The sequence below is a fragment of the Chanodichthys erythropterus genome, chromosome 8 (genome assembly GCF_024489055.1).
Source record: "Chanodichthys erythropterus isolate Z2021 chromosome 8, ASM2448905v1, whole genome shotgun sequence".
Taxonomy (NCBI): Eukaryota; Metazoa; Chordata; class Actinopteri; order Cypriniformes; family Xenocyprididae; genus Chanodichthys; species Chanodichthys erythropterus.
The window spans coordinates 29,790,484-29,804,703 of NC_090228.1; the positions used below are offsets into that span (position 1 = coordinate 29,790,484).

The 14,220-nt window shown below is 35.6% G+C and overlaps 1 long non-coding RNA gene across 1 annotated transcript; it reads right to left on the bottom strand.

Moving 5' to 3' along the window:
• Positions 1-6,424: 6,424 nt before the first annotated feature.
• On the bottom strand, positions 6,425-12,602 carry LOC137024703 (uncharacterized). Its single transcript, XR_010895738.1, has 3 exons — positions 12,467-12,602; positions 9,261-9,378; positions 6,425-6,642 (listed from the first exon to the last, which is right to left on the bottom strand). It is a non-coding gene; the product is annotated as an uncharacterized lncRNA (long non-coding RNA).
• Positions 12,603-14,220: the final 1,618 nt, after the last annotated feature.

Below are 14,220 nucleotides of genomic sequence, written 5' to 3' on the forward strand. Positions count from 1 at the left end.
TCGCCATGACATCCTGCGAAAGAGAGAGGGCGCCCGGAAATTACATCAGCTTTACCCTCACGCTTAACCCGACGTAACTTGCGTGATGGTGCTTCCTTAACATTTTATACAGATAAACAATTTATAAAAAGGGTAAAACAATAACAAGGATATACAAATATATATGGTCACATTTTATTTATTTCATTATTCTAGCGTAACAACATCCACTCGACACATCCACTCATACTCATACACTAGATAACGAAAACAACGACACCAGAAACAAACAAATAATGACAGGAACATAACCAGAAATGGAAACGAAAATCAAATTTTATTGTTCTAAACAGAAACGTTTATTTAAAATGGCCATTAACTGGTTAATAATGTTATTTTATTATTCTGTTTATTATTTTGATTTGGCAGTCAACCAATCACGAATTCAAATAGGACAGTCTATGCAAATGTGATAATGACACATCCAATGTGAGTGAAATGCCCACGCTGACGCGCTCAGCTGTCAAGTCATCATAGGTTAGGCAACTGCAATGTCCTGGTATTAGTTTTTTTTGAGGATATACAGTACAGTCCAAAAGTTTGGAACCACTAAGATTTTTAATGTTTTTAAAAGAAGTTTCGTCTGCTCACCAAGGCTACATTTATTTAATTAAAAATACAGTAAAAACAGTAATATTGTGAAATATTATTACAATTTAAAATAACTGTTTTCTATTTGAATATATTTCACAAAGTAATTTATTCCTGTGATCAGAGCTGAATTTTCAGCATCATTACTCCAGTCTTCAGTGTCACATGATCCTTCAGAAATCATTCTAATATGCTGATCTGCTGCTCAAGAAACATTTAATGTGTACAATTGTACAAAATATTTGTGTACACTATTTTTTTTCAGGATTATTTGATGAATAGAAAGTTCAAAAGAACAGAGTTTATCTGAAATCTAATCTTTTGTAACATTATAAATGTCTTTGCTGACACACTTTTGATTGATTTAATGCATCCTTGCTAAATAAAAGTATTAATTTCTTTAATTTCTTTTCAAAAAAATAAAAATAAAAATTCTTACTGACCCCAAACTTTTGAACGGTAGTGTATAATGCTACAGAAGCTTTGTATTTCAGATAAATGCTGTTCTTTTGAACTTTCTATTCATCAAGGAATCCTGAAAAACAAGTACACAACTGTTTTCAACATTGAAAATAATCATAAATGAGCATCAAATCAGCATATTAGAATGATTTCTGAAGGATCATGTGACACTGAAGACTGGAGTAACGATGCTGAAAATTCAGCTTTGCATCACAGGAATAAATTACTTTGTCAAATATATTTAAATAGTAAACAGTTATTTTAAATTGTAATAATATTTCACAATATTACTGTTTTTTACTGTATTTTTAATTAAATAAATGTAGCCTTGGTGAGCAGACGAAACTTCTTTTAAAAACATTAAAAATCTTAGTGGTTCCAAACTTTTGGACTGTACTGTATGTCACCAACCGTCAAGCATTAGGCATACATTTAAGTGAAAATGAATGGCAAGTAATATGCAGCTTGTTGTGTGTTTTGAAACCAACGAAAATTGCAGGGATTCACACAACATCCCAGATAGCACACGTACGTCTGCAAGATCTGTTAAAGATCACTTCATCTGGAAAGCATCTGCTGTTTACAAACATCTGATAGATGTCTTCTAAAAGATGTCAATTTTACATACATTCTAAATCATAAACATCTTAAAGACATCTTCTAAATGTCTATTTGACATCTGACAGGAAACGTCCTACAGACGTATTGCAGATGAAAAAACACTCTAAAAATACGTATTCCAGATGTAAAGACACACATCAAATAGACGTCTCTGAGATGTACGTGTGCTATCACGCACCTGCAGTGCTTCTGTGAACAGAGAAAACAGAATAAAACTATACATAACATATATAAAATAAAAGAGAATATTTAGGCCTATAGGCTACGCAAAATATATTTCACTTAAATAATTCGGTCAACAGATTAACATTTTAGAAATAATTAAGAGTTTTGGTTCATTGTGGCACACTCCAAAGATCTAGAAAAAGAAAAATGAGACATTATGCTTGTCTTCGTTATTTGAGTGTCTTTTGTAAATTTATGAATGTCTTAATAGTTTCGTCTATTAGAAGGAAAAAAAAATAAAAAATCAGTTGTCGCACCAGCGCCTCATGCGCGCACACAAATTCTTGCATTGCTTACATGATACTGCAGCCTGTTAAATATAAAATAATTTTAATATAATCAATATAATTAATATAATTAAACATTTTACCACCCGTGACCACCACCTCACTGTGCTGTTAATTGTGAAGACTGTTTATGTCGATAATGAGAATTTTGCCAAGATATTTTCAGAGATGATAGACAAGATGTTATAGAATAATAATTGAATGAAAACCCAATTTTGACAAAAAATTGACATTCAACCTGTTTTCTGACCTTTCTGAAAACCTTTCTGGAAAACCATTTCAAGTCTCTGCAAGTTTTCTTCCTCAGTCTTACCAAAACTAACAGGCTATCAAGGTAACAAAGCAACTCATGAAATTTTGATCACCGAAAATAGTTAGCATCATTCGCATGAATGTTACAGGACTGTTGCAAAGACTCTGCGGTAAGCAGTTGCACTCATGCAACCCAAGAGGAGAGCTGAAGGCCGTACATTTCTTATCCTCCTCATGTAAAGGGATGTTGTAGAACCTGGACATTAAATCCATGGTACTAAACAAATCATTCCTCCACAAAGCTGCAAGCATGTCTGCCTGGTGAGGGAAAGGATGTGCGTTCTTCACTGTACAAGCATTCAGTCAGTGAAAGTCAGTGCACAACCGTAAATCACCATTCTTCTTCCAAACTAACACTAACAGTGATGCAAATTCACTGGATGATTTCCTGATGATCTCCTTCTGTTCCACTTTATCAAGTGTCTCCCTCAACTTGTGATAGTCTGCTGGAGAAAGTCTACGGTAAGGCAATCCATCAAACAAATGCGATGACAGAAACCCTCCGCTTCACCACAATCCAACAAGTACCTAGAGAAAACACACTCATATTTATCAGATCAACAGAAGGGAGACACCTCACAGTCATTTACATTTAAATCTTTGAGGCCCAGTTCATCCATTCAAATGTCATTGATGAGCCTAACACCAAACACTGAGCTCTTTGCTTTCAAGCTTTCACAAGGACTGCCGCTGCTCATGGCCACATTCTGGAAAACTCTTTGCTCTGGCACATGGGCAAAATCTTCCAAAGCGATGCATGGGAACACATCAGCCAGTTTTCCATTCATGCACAACACAATTTCAGTTAGTTGGGTTTATCATTTTCACCGGGAGCCAACCATTGCCCCATAAATGCTCAATCACTCTACCGACAAGGACGTTTTGGTGGACACATGATAAGTACTGTTCAATCACAACAGTGCTACCCACTGAGAGTTTCAGCCCTCATAACACAAATGAAACAAACTTTGTTTTAATGAATAATGCATAGTTTTTTAACATCAAAGAAATGCCACAAAGACTTCCTGCATTGCCATCAAAAATGAGGATCCATCAAGTGACTGCAACTTCACCAGGAAAACTTGAATACCGTGATGTGAGTTGTCAGTGTTCAACCATGCAGATTTTTCAATGTCAATGCAATAACACATAAACCTTCAGCTTTGTGGTGAATTCTGCCATGTGTGAAAATTAATTATATTCCCAAATTCAGTGGGAGGACAACAACATCATTGGTCAGTGGAGCATTATCAAGTATGATAAAGATATATACTATACTTGAAATCAGCAAAACATATGTGAGAGTGAAATGCATGCACAGAATCGCTTTTATTGGCCCAGTTGAGGCGATGTGCTGTGTTACTTTTGTTTGAGGATGAGGTTACTTGTTTTCACCCTCAAATAGTGAAATTCAACATGCTATAAAAAAATATCTGTGAGGTATTTTGAACTACAGACTTATTTTACATCTTGTAAAAGTGGTATTATATGACCCGTTTAAGACCACATCAAGATGACAGAACAAGAGACAGAACCAGAACGACAGTTATGACAGAACAAGACGACAGTAAGGATAACAGAACAAATCGACATAAACAGAGAACATACAATCAACATAAACTAATTTATCTGAAAAAGTAGGACCAATACAGTAAGGATGACAGAGTAAATCGACATAAAGAACATGAACATCAACATATACTAATTTATCTGAACAACTAGGCAATGACTGTTGACAAGGACAAATGTATAGTACAAAGCACAAAGTAGTTGACTTATTTTTGGCACAAATGGAACCCCATATAACCCAACAGTCTACCAAAACTCTACTAATACTCTAAATAGAGTTAGTGGACATGCTGTGGCAAAGTTACTTATAGTTAGTAGAATGTCCAAAGTGGACCATCAAAACCCTAAAAGGCATTAGGGGGTTTATTTACACTCTGTAAAATTTGTAAAATGCTATTTGTGAGAAGGATAATATGAGATATTGCACATCACATACCAAAGAAAAAATAAAAGATGCTAGTCAGTGAAAAACAGAGATGTGGGATTACTTAGTGTAATGTATCAATGGAGCAGTGTACAGTGTATAAATGTACAAATGTTATGTTGTGTTATGTTATTTGCATTAAATATATATAAAACATTACATAATTTCATACATTTTGATAGAAATAAACACAAGACACATTTTAAAATATACATCAATTTATTATGTTTTAATGACTACAGCCCCATTGACTCCATGTGCCAGAGCATTGACGAAATTAAAAATTGGATGCACTTAAACTTCCTTCAGTTAAACAAAGACAAAACTGAAGTCATTGCATTTGGAAACAAAGATGAAGTTCTCAAAGTGGACATGTACCTTCACTTTTGGGGGTCAAACAACTAAAAATCAAGTAAGGAATCTTGATGTGATTTTGGAGTCAGACCTGAGTTTCAGTAGCCATGTAAAGACAATAACTAAATCAGCATATTATCATCTCAAAAATATTATGCACGTCCGTCAAGCGCGTGTTTAAATAGAAAACAATGGGAAAGTAGCGCATTGGAATAGAAAAACGCGTTCTGTGTGAACGGCCCCTTAGTCCAGAAATAACACATGATGAACAAGAGGCAGTCATGTGACATACACGGAACTAACAGAGGTTATCAGACATCGCTATATTCATTGATATAAACATACAGAACGTCACTTTTGAAAGTAATAAATACACGATTGTGATGATATGTGGTTTATCTGTGTTCTTCACGCCATGTCAGGTATTCATAATAGTAGATTATATTTATAATGCAATGCTAATCGAGATTTTCTCATTGTGCAGAATAGCATACAATGATATATTTTCTGTCTGATTATTGATACGAAGCCACATCACATCACAGAAGGTTATTTAAAACAATCGACTAGTAAGTTTGGAGTAAAAATGTGGCTTTAATCTTATAAATTGTTGTGTTTTGTTGGTGTGCTAAGCTAACAGGCTAACGAGTCCAGAGATGCACCTGTTCTGAGCTAATGCAAATAAATCATTTTGAATCGTAAAGCTTACTTTTTTTCTGTCTTTTTTTTCCACAAAGGGCATTAGATACAGTTTGAAAGAAGGTGAAGTGAGAAGTTTGGTGAATGAAATGAGGGATTAAATCATCTTGAATAGAACAACAGTAATTATAATAGAGACAAAAGAAAATAATAATTAGAGCCATAAGCAGGCTGGAGAGGTGTGAATGTGTTCAGGGGAGACTGAAACTGAATGGGGCAGTTAGCACCACATAACAAACGAGACAATATGCTTGAATAGATGCTTAGATTACGACAATAAACATCAGTTAACATTTTAGAGTCTTTTCTAAATAAAGTGGTCATGACATGGTCTTGAAAAACATGTAATAAAACTCAGCGTTTTAAACTTATCATCATGAAGATTTGAAATATAACATGGTCAGACATGTGGCTTTAGCTGCAGTGCATTTCTAGATTGCCACAAGGCCAACTTCACTTTTATTTTCATAAATATATTTCATAAAAATAAATTTCTAATAACTTTTCAAAAATGTGAAGCTATTTTTAACTATTTTCTTCATTGTGACAATACTTAATTATGAGTTCACCATGAACTGCAAAGTGTCTGCTTTCAAATGAGACCTTACTGTATCTGTTTTAGTTTGGGTATGTCATTTCTTGGGATTTTCCAAAAGCGGGGGTGCTGGCTAACAGGTTAACAGTGAAGTGCCTTTATGTAAAGCACTTTGAATTAACATTGTGTATGAAATGTGCTATACAAATTAAATTGCCTTGCCTTGCCTTGCCATCCAAGAAAAGTTTATCTGTATTGTATTTTTTGAGAACAGTCTGGGAGAAGCTAGGCTTCATCTTCTGTGGCAATGACTTTACATTCTGGGAAGAAGAAGAAAAGAACAACTTATGAGTGGCTTACTTGTCTCTGCATATTTAGCTGGGATAGGGGGCACCAAAATGTATATACCTAGGATTATGTTGCTTGCCTTCCTGCAAAAGTTTGTTTTTAATGTATTGTCTGAGTGTACCAATGTTCTGCTGGGAGACATTGGGCTTTCCATTCTGCAGCAGGGACTCAGCATTCTGGGGAAAACAACAACAACAACAACACTACTTAGAATGGCTTGTTTGTAGTCGTCTCTACATATTAATCTGGGATAGGATGGCACAGAAAAGGTTACACCTTGGATTAAATTCTTAAGAATAATTGGTAACACTTTACAATAACAGTACATGAATAATCATGAACTAATTCCTGAATAAATAGTTACTTCAGCATGAACTCATGATTAGTTAAGATATGAACTAATGAAGAGTGATCCTTAACTACGACAGGAGTCATAGGGATTCATGCATGAAAACAGCAGCCTTAACTACGCATTAATACATGTTTGATAATTAATGCATTAATTAACATTTAGGGTAAACTAAATAATTCAGGCTCCATAAGAGTAAACAAGAAGTACTCTGAATTTGAATTAAACGTGTTAATACTGTCATAATTTACACTGTAATATCATAATCTGCCAGCTGCAGATTTGTGACAAATAATTGCAATGGCACATGATTATTTAGCCATTAAGTACATAGATCTGTCTAATCAAATGTGGAAAATACCACTAATAAATTTAATTTGATCTAAACTGTTGTTACAGTACAGAAGGGACAGAGATTGACTTTCACAGGTAATGGAGCTTTATTGAATACCAGTATGAGCAATGGCAGAAGTGCAGGTGAGTGAGCAGTGAAGTAGTGCAGGTTCTTGAGATGGAGAGTGATGATGAGAGTTCTTTTGTGGTTTCAGATACCGGGTGACCTTGGAACTGGAGACGCTGGAGACACTGGAGACACGGAGCACTCACACAGAGAGGAGCATACAGGTAAGTTAATGCAAACGAGACCGGACATCGAGTGGTATGTGTGAGTGCTCCTTATGCTGGCTGTGATGAGGAGCTTGATGAGGTGCAGGTGCCGGTGATCAGTATTCTGGTGATTGGGTGCGCTGTGATTGGTGAGCAGTGGAGCCTGACGTGTCTGTGACAACCGTTTTCTGATTTTTATAGTTCATTTATATTTAGTCATAGCTAAATAGTCATAGTTTATTCCCGGAACTAAAGTATGAAGGGTTTGTTTCTGGCGGGACACTCATTAGTGGCGCACGCTAGGTGTTCTCTTGGCGCGTTTGTTGTGTTGCTGGCATTTTAAACTAATAAATGTTGACTGCTTTGGTAAGCCGAATTAATAATTAAAGTCATATTTACATGTATGTTTAATTGGGGTTTTCAGGAGGTTATGTGCAGTTATTAACTGTATTTGTATTTTTGTCGTTTAAATGTATATGCTTTGATTAGCATTAGCTTGTGGACGCTCGCGATTTTACATGTAAATGTGCCTTATGTGTGTCTTTACAGGTATGTTTATGGCTGCTTTCAAGTCCATATATGTTTAATTATAGAAATAAAATACAAATTCTTTTTATTTTTATTTAGTTTTTTTGTACCAGGGTGTAAAGGAATAAGGATGGCACTCTTAGTGTTTATTCATATATAAGTTAATGATTTGAAAGTGCATCTTGTGTCATGACTTGAGGGGGCACAATCATAATTAACTCATTATTATTAACTAACCATATACTAACATCAACTAATGGCTTGTTAATGCATAATTATGTCATGACTTTACTTGAGGGGGCACAATCATAATTAACTCATTATTAACTAACCATATACTAACATCAACTAATGGCTTGTTAATGTATACTTATGTCATGACTTTACTTGAGGGGGCACATCGTAATTTATTCACTGTTAACTACTTACCAAATTCAGCTCATGATTATCATTAACTTACTATCAAACACACATGTACTAACACAACTATATAAGTATTCAGCCAAGTTAAGTGATGTTGTGTGACTTTTCAAAAAGTCAGAGAATGGAGGTACAGTATGATCACGGCCTGCGTCTGGATGGAGAGTGATCTTCTGAATCTGATCCCAGCAAATGCTCCCTGACCTTAGTTCATGTTTCCTGTTTGGTTATTTTTTTGGGAACCGATTCCTCAGGAACTGATGTAAGTCACAGTAGTTTAGTTTGATAGGAAAGAATGTCACAAAACATATTAAGACCTTTTAAGATAAATTATTAGTGTATTTATTATTTTATATCTTCGAAAAGGAGGATCAGTGAAAATAATGACAAACTAATCATGTGCCTTTCAGTAATGTTTATAATGAAGCTGCTGATGTCAGTAGTTTAAATTCTGACAATAATAAATTGTTTAAATTTATTTCAAAGTCCAAATATTTATTATTCCTTCTTATAGAGACTGTTTGATTTAGTTTACCCTAAATGTTAATTAATGCATTAATTATCAAACATGTATTAACGCATAGTTAAGGCTGCTGTTTTCATGCATGTATCCTCCTGTCGTGGTTAAGGGTCACTCTTCATTAGTTCATGATTAGTTCATATCTTAACTAATCTTGAGTTCATGTTGAAGTAACTATTAATTCAGGTATTAGTTCATGATTATTCATGTACTGTTATTGTAAAGTGTTACCAATTATTCTAAACACAGTCAATGTTCTAAAGAAAAAGACATAATAGAACAAATGGAACCAATAGTTGAAACAAACTGCAGTCTTTCATCATTTAAATCATAAATATTGGCAGGCTGTCATCAAATAGTTGGCAACTAACCATCAAAAGAAAAACGCCACAGCTTGACGAATCTGTTTGGACTGCAACATCGATGGAACTCAGAGTCCAACCATCTAGAGTTTCAATTCCCAATGAGGCTCGTGTCTTCATGAAATTACTGTTGGAAAGAGAAGAGTCATCTTACACCAGGTGAAATAAAGTAACCAAAAACTAAAGGCACTACAGTAAAAGACCAGCAATAAAGATTCACACAACATAACTGAGTAAGACTGAATTATTCAACGGTTAAATAAATGATTCACATGTCCACCCTTAGAAAAAATAAATATACATCAAGTGTACTATTTCAATACTACTTGGGACTAAACTACCCACTTTTCAGTGTATAAACTAGTGGTGGGCATAGATTAATTTTTTTTAATCTAGATTAATCTAGATTAAAATGGCTCATTTGAATTCTGCCGAAGACATTCAGAATATGTGAGATACCCAAATTGTCCCTGCGTCCCAATGTCCGTACTATCCATCCTAAATAGTATGTGAGATTAAAATAAGTGTGTCCCAAAGCATAGTATGTTGAAAAGAGTATGCCAAAAGTCCCCGGATGGTCTACTATTTCCGGTAGATTTTCGAAGTGTGGATCCGTGCACACTATAAAGGCTAATATTGCCCACAACCCATTGCGCATTGGACACGGATTCAGTTCAGAACTACAAACACAAGTAAAAAGTGTTAAAAACTACAAAACATGGCGAATATGCACGATCGACGCTGAGAGGTTGTTTGAGTGACTAATAATCAGTTCAAACTGATAGAAAATATTTATTTTAATGTTATATGTGTTATTTTTCATCTGCAAATACCAATGTGGACTTTTATAAAGATCTGATTGGCCATTAACTTTTAAATGCATCATTATGCATTAATATGAGGAGAGTTCTCCACATGAAAGACTCGCGACTGCAGATCAACGTGCTGCATTTCTCTCCGATACGGTAGGAAATTAGCTAAATGAAATGTGGAGGATGTAAGATGATTGACAGGCCAGTTTACGGTGACTGGATGCGACAGAGAGCAAAGACGCAATTGTATGACGTGATAGTATGTCCCAAAGCTTGTCTACTCTTTTGCTACACACTCAAAAGTAAGTACTTTTTGTTCACAGAAAGAGTACATACTTTTAGGGCGTAGTATAAGTAGGCGAATTGGAACGCAGCAAATGACTAAAAGTAATCCGCCATTTTGTCCGACAAAGCAGATAGGAGTTAGAAGATTAACCTCGGTGGAGTTAAACTTTTGTATATTATATTTTGTATACTGACATCTTTCCACGTTTGAAACAACATTGATTCTCATGTTCATTCATGTTTATTTGATGCTATAAATGGACTTGTAGTAAGAGATGATCGGTTTACGAGCCTCTTGAGTTGAGGCATTACAGCAATCTGTCACGACCATGGTCACGACACATTAAAGAAAACGGGTTTTATTGTTTGAATTTCTTAAAAAACTACACAGTTTTAAAGCTGGGACTTTGTTAAATATCGTAAGTAACCTGCTCTGTCTTGTCTGTCGACGTGTTGTCAGTATCCTCTTTGCTCCGTGATGCATTTATCACTGTGTGGCGTGACAGCGCCGCGGCTTGTCGGACAAAGCAACAGTAACTAAGGGGGCGGGTCTTTGCGAAGGGTCAGGTATACATCTGCGCTAAAATATCAAGGTGAAAGTCATCTCTGTTACGGTTGCTGGTGTATAAAGCACACAACGAGGGGAAATATACATAAACAAGTCTTTTACTGGAATATCCACAGGAGACAACAGGAACAGGCAGGAACATACACCAAACAATACAAGTACAATACCAGACAACACAGGACTGGAAACACAGGGCTTATATACAAGGGATAACAAGCAGGGTGATAAGGAACAGCTGGGTGTGATGATTAGTTGCTATGGTGAATGACTAGTGGCGGGAAATAGAACAACAACAAGTCCAGAGTGAGTCCAAAACAGAGTGCACATGTAACAATCATAGCTTGCGTAGTATAGACCCAGCTCCCAACCCAACTTTGAGAATAGATTAACGGCGATATTTTTTTTATCGCCCGATAAAGGTCTCACGTTAAAGCCGATAACGGCCCACCACTAGTATAAATGCATAATTGAAAACTCAGAGTCCAACCATCTAGGGTTTCAATTCCCAAAGAGGCTCGTGTCTTCATGAAATTACTGTTGGAAAGAGAATAGTCATCTTACACGAGGTGAAATAAAGTAACCAAAAACTAAAGGCACTGCAGTAAAAGACCAGCAATAAAGATTTACACAACATGACTGAGTAAGACTGAATTATTCAGCGGTTAAATAAATGATTCATATGTCCACCCTTACAAAAAATAAATATACATCAAGTTCATTTTATTAAGAACAGTTAAGTAAAGTTCAAATATATTTTAAGTATACTTTTTGTAGTAAGTATAATATACATGTACTAGTAGTATACTTGTAAGTGTACTATTTCAATACTACTTGGGACTAAACTACCCACTTTTTGTGTATAAAAGTATACTTTTAAGTATACTTTAAGTGTAACAATACCAAACTTTAAGTACACAGTTAGCTTACATCGATGTTTTTTTCTAAGTACATAAAGTATATTTCTGAGACGTACATAAGAGCCTGAAACAAGATTTTTTTTCTTCTAATGATCCACAGACTCAATACTTGACATACAAAACACAACAATGGTGAGACTCAACAAATAATAATAAGAAAAAAGATAAATTCTAAACATTGCACACAAACTGGTATAGGTGAACCAAAAATAAGTTCAGCAGCACAGATAAAACCAACAAGAATCAAGAAACTCAACAGCGTAACATATTCATGCCGCACTGCATGCTGGGGTACCTTCATAGTACATACGCACTGTAGAATTACAGTATGATATTCCAAGAGTGCAGTTAGACACAAGAGAAGTCCTGCTGTGCAATTACTGTGAAAGTCATGCAATTATTAACCTGGAATATACTGTAATTTAACTCTAAAATTTTGAACAGTGTATGAATTAAAGACTAACTAGGGTAATGAAGACAGGTCAGGCGTTTAAGTCTAAGCATCTGACAACAAATGAAGCAAATAAATGAGTCTTAGCCCTGACTGTAGACATGTAAAAGTGCATGGGAAAACCTGTGCACTACACAACCTCCATACATTACAAAATATTGAGTATAGCATACAGTACATACCACCAATGCGTCAGGAATTCATCGTGCTTTGATGTCCTTTTGAGTGAATCAAGTACAGAGACTTTGCGCTCTGGTATGTTAAATGCAATTAAGAACCAGTGATTGAACCTGCACACTGGCAGAAAAGCCCAATGAAAATCCTGAAACTGCACCTGTCAAAAAACAGAAAGATGTAGTTATTTAACAATAAAACTATATATATATATATATATATATATATATATATATATATATATATATATATATATATATATATATATATATATACACTTAAGACTAATTATCTGCCTTGCTATATTTCCAGCGTGTATAGTCTTCCTTCCTCCAATATTCCTCAAGGAAGCAATCAAAGACATGAACTTTAGTCTCCGACTTCGAGGCCAGGAGGTGAAGATAAGCATTAACAACCTGAACAAGATGACGAAAAGACAACGGTTATTGAAAAACAATCTGTGCATTGATTGCTCCATAAGTACAATAAACCAAAGAAAACAAGGTATTCTTTACTGTTAAATATATTAAACACTTTAATACATTTACAAACTGAAGTAAATAAATGTAAAACTTTACATTGTCATTGAGCCGTTGACCAGGATTCAAAGTTTCTAAGTCTCCTGAGGACAGTGTTATCCCTCCTACTGACAGGGTTTCAGTGGCAGACACAGCTGGTTGTTCTGTGTTTTCATCTAGCAAACTCACACTGCATTCAACTGATGCCATAAAAAAAGGTCACACTTTAGATTAGGGTCCAATTCTCACTATTAACTATGACTTTTGCCTCAATAAACTCCTAATTACTGCTTATTAGCAGTGGTGTAAAGTATATGAGTAAATGTAGTTACTGAACTTATTGAGTATCAAAGATATTAGCAACTTTTACTCTCTACTTGACTACATTTTTGAATGCGCTGTTTGTTTCTGCAATATAGAAGCAATATCGCCATCTACAGGGCATTGAAGGTACAGTACTATATCTTGTGTGTTTTGCCTTTACTCACCCAAACTTGTCAACAAAGTTACTTTACATGAATGCGAGAGCATTAGCAGGTAGTTGCTGAATCGCAGGTGTTTGTTATAAGAGATGAGATCATGACTGCACTGGTGATGAGGCAGAAACCAGCACATCCAGTGCAAGAAGGCTTACTTTTTTTATCTTATTTATCCACTATACTGACGAAACCTTTTTGAATGATATTGGTTCTCCTTATGGCCTTATTGTGCAATTGAGCTTAACTGAGACTTGAGAATCTGTAGACGTTTAAGAGGCTGTTTTGTTGACCTTGATTTATTGCAATATTGAGGTGTTCAGTTCCCTTTCAGTCGGTCACGTTCGACGTATGTCAGTAGTGACCGACGAATTGGGATATCGCTTAGAGAGCCCTATCATCTTTGTGTAAACTAAAACAAGCCAATGGAATTGGCGTGCGATATTTGCATAATGCGCACCGCCCCCGACAGGTGTATATAAATAGGAAGCAGATGCAATCGCACTCTGTCTTTCGCTTCGGAGCCATTCACTGGTGTCCTGTTTTAGAAGACTCCTTTCTTTGTTTGTTTTATTCTAAAACATTGCCTCAGAAGAGGATTTACTGCGAGCTTTCAGTGCTGGTGAAAGGGCACGTTCAGCGAGGTCGTGAGTCTCCGAGGAGCTGAGCTATAAGCTCAAAAACTGCTGTTTTCACAGCAACACAAAGAGTGTGTGCGTGTGTAGCGATTTGGGCCGGTTCCTCTGTGTGTCAGGGAGTGGTGTACCT